At 44.4% G+C, this 7,561-nt stretch overlaps 1 pseudogene; it reads right to left on the bottom strand.

Moving 5' to 3' along the window:
* Positions 1 to 1,632: 1,632 nt before the first annotated feature.
* Positions 1,633 to 6,264, bottom strand: LOC132363239 (trafficking kinesin-binding protein 2-like; annotated as a pseudogene).
* Between the last annotated feature and the right edge of the window lie 1,297 nt (positions 6,265 to 7,561).

Here is a 7,561-nt window from a genome sequence, read left to right as displayed (position 1 = left end):
AATTTTGGTGTGAGAAATGTATAAGCCTGGAGCATCTTATCACGCAAGAGAACGAAGGAAGCTAACCACTACTATTGTCATATCAAAAGGACTCAGGAGCCAATGTGAAGAGATTTCCACTTTCTAAAAATGATACAAACTTGAATTTCAAAAAGAATAATTGCAATTGCTTGAAGCCCATAAAATACATTTATATTTGTGAATTCATAACAATATAAAAATTGGTCACCTTTAGAAGATGATGGAAACCAATTCATTACCTTGAAAAATGGTAAATATGTGGAGAGAATCAAATACTGTATCCTGTCTTTCCTATATGAACTGTATCACTGAGTAACCAAGTAATAGATGAGGGAAGCATTCCATATATAAAATTATTTCAGCTAATGAATGGAAATCAAATTACAGAATCAAAATATCATTTTTCAGCCCTCAGTGAATTAGTGGATCTATGCAATGAGCAATCCATGGTTGGGGGAGAAAAGCATTATATGCTTTCTGATGAAAGAACACAAACAACCCAACCTACAGTTCTTGCCAAAGGAATCAAACCTGAATCTGACGAGGCCTCTGGATCCAACTGCCAATTTGTAGAAATTACAGAGCACAGAAGAACATGTTGAATTGCACCATGACTATGCAGTCAGCAAAATCCAGAATGTGTGGAACTCTGGGTAAAATGCCCTTGTTCTTCATCAGATATATTGTGAGGAAAAGGGATGGAAACTGAAATTTGTGCATTAAAAGGGGTTTAAAAGACATGCCAGTTAAAAAAAATTGGGAAGGCTAAATTACATTGTTTCAAGATGCATTCTTGGGTCATTAAAAACTTGATTCTTATAACTTAGGATGGTGGTTTGTTTTATTTATTTATTTATTTATTTAGCTAGCCGTGGGCAGTGATAGTGAGATGGCATATGGAGGGACTTTTGGGGTGGCTATTGTTCCCATTAGTAGTTACAAGGTTGTCGTTGACCTTATCAAAATTTGCTAAACTAAAAAAAAAAAAAAGAAAAATTCACTAGAAGTATACCTGTGTGTGATTTTTCTATTTCGGTTTTATTTTACAATTAGAAAGTTAAAATTAATTTTAAAAATAGATATTACAGACAACATTCTGCCAATAAGTTAGAAAATTTAGATAAAATTTCTAGACATAAAAACTGATACAGATTCTTCCAACTTTTAAAGAAAGTGGTTCTATAATTTAAAATCTTTCATTAAAGAAAATTCCAAAGGCAAATTACTTTTTAAACTAATTCTACTCCTATGAGGAAGAAATAATTTATCCAGTTCCTTCCAAAGAACAGTAAGAAACGGATTACTCACCAACTCGTTTTCTATTCACTTTCTTCTTCCGAGATAAGAAAACCTGACTGAAGGAGTGTGTTGCATAACACATTTCTTTCAACACACATTCTTTTGTTGTCTCCATATATTCATAGACTTTTCATATTATCCATTTAGCTGACCTCATCATCCAGTGCCTCATTACAGTTCCATTCCCATTCCTCTACTTTCCATATGTATCTTTCCTTTCTCTCAAGTCAGACCAGACTAAGTGAGTCAGTATGTGACTATTCCTGTGCTAATTTGTATAAGAGATCAGCTAATTGGTGAGCCTCAAGTGTCCTACATATCTGTTTTGGGTAAGGATGTACAGACTGGAGTTCCAAAACTGCCTGTCATGCCTGGAAGACTCAATTCTTTTTCATTCCACCCTATCTACTGCTACCTGCATTTAAAGAAACAGCAGAGTCTGGTCTTTGAAGATGAATTTCTGCCTCTTGACATTTTCTATTCCTGGGCATCTGTAGTCTTTATTACTCTGGCTATCTAATCTCTTCAGCCTGTCTACTAAACTCCTCTTCAACTGGCCCCCATCAGGAGGTTTTCGTGGAGGTCTTAAGCCATAAATTTCCTGGAGGAATGTTTCCGTTGATCAGGAGGCCAAAATGTTTTCAGAGATGTGCTTGAGGCTTGAAGGGTAAAGGAGAAGGCAAGGTAAGTGAGAGGGTGGATTTCATGGAATAGAAATAATAGCCAGGGATTTGGTAGAGGCAAGAGGAGAGGGTCCTCCAAAACCAGGCTGTGATACACTTTATGAGAGATTCCTCACTCTTGTAGGAATCCTTATGATGCTACTGAAGGTTATAGTAGAATCTGGTTAGTTGGTGATGGATATTCCAATGATGAATCTATAGTACCTGGTAGGAGAACTCATAGTAGTGCTCAGGGAACTGCTGTCATCTCTTCTCCTGAAATCATAAAAGGAACCTGAGCTCCTGAGTGATTTCAGAAAGATGAAATATCCTATAGGTAGTGAGGGTGAATATTCAGTTTGAGGATGACAGACGCCTTCCTGGGTCTGAGGCTGCAACAGTAGCCAGTCCACATGCTGAAGTATGGATAGTAGCAGGACTTCTGTTACTGCTTTGATATTGAAGATTTGTTTCACTTGAAGAGGCTGCTGAACCTAAAAAAATGGTGCCCTCCTCTTCATCCTCCTCCAAATCTAAGAGGTGAAGACATCATCCTTGGTTCAACTGGGAAAGCCTTTAGTGATAATACCTGGTTGCCTGTCAAGAATAGCCCTCAAATTTGGTTAAACAAGCTACTGCCAATGCTGCAGAGTTTGTGATCCTTTCAGGGGCTTGAAAATTTGGAATTATTCTGGCATAAAACCTTGAAGGGACTGGTAAGGCAGGAAATCAGAGATTTGAGAAGAATGAAAGTTTGAAATAGCTGTAGTGGAGAGTGAAATAGCTATAGCTCAGGCATTGATGAGGTACTACTTGAGGTTGGTGACCATGAATTTATAAGTTGGTAGCAATCTGATTTTTTTGTGAGACTTTATGTAAGAGGCAATTTAATGTAATGATTAGAGTTTAGGCTTTTGAGCCAGAGAAACCTGGGCTGTGTGACTTTTATGGGTTACTTAATGTCTGAGCCTCATCTCTACAATCCTTTTCTCAAAGGATCGTTGGAAGAAGTAAATGAGTTATGTGAGAAGCACTTAGGAAAGTGCCTGATATACAGTAAGTCGCTAACAGGTATTAGTGTCAGGTCTTTATTTTCTCTAACATTGCTCGACTGGCTGAGGGCAGCAGAGGGACAGCAGAATTATCCAGGGTTAGGATTTTGCCTGACTGGTGCATAAAAGGACAGAAGGCAAAGGAGTTTAGAATGTTGACTGAAATTAATGATGCGATGAACCACAGACTAAGATGAACCATAAATCAAGAGAGAGGTAATGACAAAGAGAATCACAGAAGTAGAAAACAAACTTATGGTTACCAGGGGGGACAAAGGGGGGAGGGATAAATTGGGAGATTGGAATTAATATATACACACTACTATATATAAAATAGCTGATAAGGACCTACTGTATAGCACAGGGAACTCAACTCAATATTCTGTAATGGCCTATATGGGAAAAGAATCTAAAAAAGAGTAGATACATGTATATGTATAACTGATTCACTTTGCTGTACACCTGAAACTAACACAACATTGTAAATTGTAACTACTCCAATAAAAATTATTTTTAAAAAAGAGGTAATGAGAGGAAGAGGTGATGGATAAGGAGAACACTACCTGGATGGGCAGGGTATTTTAACGATGTTGAAGATCTGTTATAGCTGGGGTAGCTGAATAGATAAGCTGGGAGGATGGAAGGTTGTGGTCAGATAATAAGACCCTTGAGTTAGTGATTTTTCAAGGTGAAGAAAATTGGAATGATAATATCCCCACTATGAACATAGGAGAGGTAGAAAGAGAGGAGAAGAGGTCAAGGTGGCAAGAAGCCAGTGATTGGATGGCACATCCTCCTGGACAGTGAAGTCCTCCAAGACTATGGTGGCAAGAACGGGGTTGGAGAGGAAGAAAGTGCCAGGGTTTCAGTCCTGCATGGAACTTGGTGTGTGAGAGTCCACCCGTGGAGTGTCTTTCCGCAGGGCCACATATTGTCATTATCCGTTATTAAAATCCAAAGGCCTCTAGAAGGTAACAATAGCGAACATTTACTGAATGCTTTGTGCTAGGCACTGTTTTAAGCACTTTCAGGGAATTCACTGGTGGTCCAGTGGTTAGGACGCAGCGCTTTCACTGCCGAGGGCCCAGGTTAGGCCCCAGGTCGGAGAACTAAGATCCTGCAAGCTGCATGGCCAAAAAGAAAAAATAAACACTTTTAATGTAGCAATTCTTTTCATCTTCTCTGTGAAGAGAAGTCTCTGTGAAGACTAGGAAGTGGGTTCCCATTATTACTCCTATTTTATAAATGAAGGAATTAAGACTCAGAGGGGTTAAATAATGTGCTCAAGGCCCCAGAGCTAGTAAGTGGCAGACCTTAGGTTTAAATTCAGTTAAACTGGCTTCAGATCTATGCACAGGTACGTCACTATTACCTTAGTATGAGTTCCTTTCTCTGGGGCATTCCTCCATGTGAACGTAAGAGCAAGTGTTGGGGTGGGAGGTGTCTGTCCACAATAATTGTGTGTGGTCCACTGTGTCCACCAGTTCCTACTTCCTCTGGGCCTGACATGAGTCAGAAGAGTGTCCACCACATCAGGGATGCGGCATCTGCCTGGGCTTGGGGATCAGGGCTGACGGGTGTGGGTGCCGGCTATGGAGGACTACATCTGGGTCGGGTATGGCACTTGGGCTTGTGCTTGCGGTACCTGGGTCACCACCTGTCTTCTGCTGCTTGCTCTGGACACTGAAGAATGCTGCCTCCCCAGTGTGGCCAGTCACTGAGCCAAGACTGCTGGGCAGATGGGCATGCAGTGAGGGGGCTGGGCACAAAGCCAGCACAGCCTCGGTGCCCTCTGTCCCCACCTGGACCCACACCTTTTGGCCCATGGGAGGGAGAAGAGAACAGGCTGTTTGGAGGAGGCTGGGAAAAGCCCTGGAGGCAGCGACCAGCCTCAGGATGCTCTGGTGCTCCTGGGACCCTGGGGCAGTGCCTGCTTCACCCACCAAAGCCCTTTGGAGGGAAGAGGGGGTGGGTAGGCATCTGAAATCAAGCGACAGGGATGGGTGGACAAGGGGACGGGGTGATGAAGGACAATGCAGGAGGACACGGTGAAGCAAGCTCTCATCGCCATCAGCAGCGAGACCCCTGCCAGGATCTGCGGCCCGCTCACCATTTGTCCGGGTGCAGGGAGGCTCAGGTGTTGAAATCTCTGGTTCCTTCAGAGACCAAGACGGGACAAGAGAGGGGAGGAAGCTTTTGCCTGCAAGAGGCTAGCCTGAAGGTCCATGTCTCTGAGTGTTGGGGGCTGTCTGCTCTCCGCTTTCCCACAGTAAGAGAGGCTCACCTGGGCATATGGCTGCCAAGCCAAGGACATTTCCCAGCCTCCTTCGCATGAGACCAACCCTGCCAACAAGATGTGAACTGAAATAACGTATCCTGTCTCCCAGTCTTGCACATAAAAGGACTGAGTGTGTGCTCCCCGCTTCTCCCCTCCCTGTTGGCTGGGGCATTGGCAAGAACTGCATTCGCCACTTGGACTACAAGTGGAAACCATAAGGATGGCAGAGCTGGCCACCTGGGTCACCTGTCTGTTCCTGGACTGTTAGCTGAGAGACAGGAAACTTCCATCTTGTTTAAGGCCTTGTGTTTTCAGATTTGTGTTATAGCGGTTTATCCTATACCCTAAGGCCTTCCACTTGGAACGGTGCAGTAGAGCAGGACCAGTTGGTAGAGACGGTCTGATGCTTTGAACCTGAGCCAGGCTGTCTGTATGAGGGACTTTCCTCAGCTCTGGAGCTGGAGCCTCCATTTTCATGTGCAGGATTTACTTGCCCCACACCAGGCATACAAACATGACCTTGGCCGCACCCACAGCCCCTGCAGGAGGGCAGCCCTAAAGAGGGCCCATGGCTCCCTCTTCCCAGCTCCAACTTAGGGGACTCAGGCTGGGGGGATCCCAAGCTGACACCCAGTGCCTGAGCCGGGCCCCAGCCTGCAGAGATAGACTGGGCCAATCCGATCCTCCCTCTTGGACCAAGTGAAATAACAATCTGCTTGGCCATTTACGCTGGAATAACAGACACAGATAAATCAAGCTGCAAAGCTGATGGAAAACAGTGTCTCCCAAAGACAGGCTTAAGCTGTAAAATGTCATAACTCCCTTCCTTGAATGACTGTTTTCACTCACTGAGAAACTTTGTTCTCTAAAATCATAGATGGTCAGAAATCTCACTCTGAAATCCTTTCAATACGAATGAAACATCCCCTCTTACCTGGAGGGTCTCAGTCATTTTGACACAGGGAGGCAGCCTGGGTCTACAGCCCCGGTGCAGAGCTGCAGTTAAGGGCTTTCTGGACATAACGGTCCACAGCTGTCCTGGCTTTGTCGATTCTGAGGAAAGAGGGCCTTGGTTCTCTTTGCAGCCCAGACCTGATTTGACCCCTTCCCACTAGAGCCTGGCTTTGTTGTGAGCCTAAAAATACTGCTCATTTAAATATCACCTACACTCTACCCTTCCCCAGCATTCTACTCAATTTCTCCGGCATTTGGTGAGATGCCTCCTGCCTCCTCTGGTGTGAGCTTGATTCTGAAAACTCAGCCTCCGTGCACTGGTGCCAAATCGAATCTCGGAGACAGAGTTTTGGGTGAAGTAGAAAAGAACAGCTTTATTGCTTTGCCAGGCAAAGGGGGACACAGCAGTCTCCTGCCTCGAAAAACTATGTGTCCCAACCCAGGAGGATTTGGTGAGGAGTTGTATAGCAATAGTTCAAGGGTGGGGTTGCTGACAAGATTCAGGTGTGTGCAGGGCCTGCACTCTTTTAATCTGGTCTCAGGTGGTCTCCTAGTCTTTTTTTCTTTTAAAGTTTTTTTTTTTTTTTTAATTCATTAATTTTCTGGCCTCACTGCATGGCTTGTGAGATCTTAGTTCCCCCACCAGAGATCAAACCTGGGGCCTCAGCAGTAAAAGCACAGAGTCCTAACCACTGGACCGACAGGGAATTCCCTGGTCTGCTAATCTTGATGAGGTTCTCTGGTTCCTTTAATCTGGCCTCAGGTGGTTTCTTGGCTGCTCCCCCCTTGTCTCTGCATTCCCTGATTAGGAACTGTTCGAATCTGCCCTTTGGAACTCAGGGAAGGTCTGCTCCCTACAAGAAACAGGGGACACTAAAGGCTTCCGTGCCCAGGAGCCCCGCAGGGTCCTGCTCGGTTTCAAGCTCTCTCACATTGCCACAGGTCAATAAACCTGCTTTGTCAGGTCAAGACCCAGGTTTGTCCCTGGTGGCCTTAGGCTGGTTGGTCTAAAAAGCATTTGAATTGGGGAATATGGATAAAATCAATGTTCATATTGTGGGACAAGCCCAAGAAGTAGAGATAGGGTTTTGAGGGGTCTTGCCAGGTTGAAGTGATGAAGAATAGAAATTACGAAGAGGCAGGAGCTATAGGAGATAAATAAAGGAGAGAACAGATAAATGGAGAGAAAAAGCAGCAGTGAGTCTGAGATTGAAGGAGAACAGAGCAGATATTCAGAGATGTGCCCCCGGCCCGTGGGTGAGGGAGTGTGCTTGGCTGGCCCCGAGTGCTGCCCC

This window comes from Balaenoptera ricei, chromosome 1 (genome assembly GCF_028023285.1).
Source record: "Balaenoptera ricei isolate mBalRic1 chromosome 1, mBalRic1.hap2, whole genome shotgun sequence".
In the NCBI taxonomy this organism is placed as follows: domain Eukaryota; kingdom Metazoa; phylum Chordata; class Mammalia; order Artiodactyla; family Balaenopteridae; genus Balaenoptera; species Balaenoptera ricei.
Note: the sequence above shows the minus strand (reverse complement) of the source record. Positions and strands in the feature narration are given on the sequence as shown.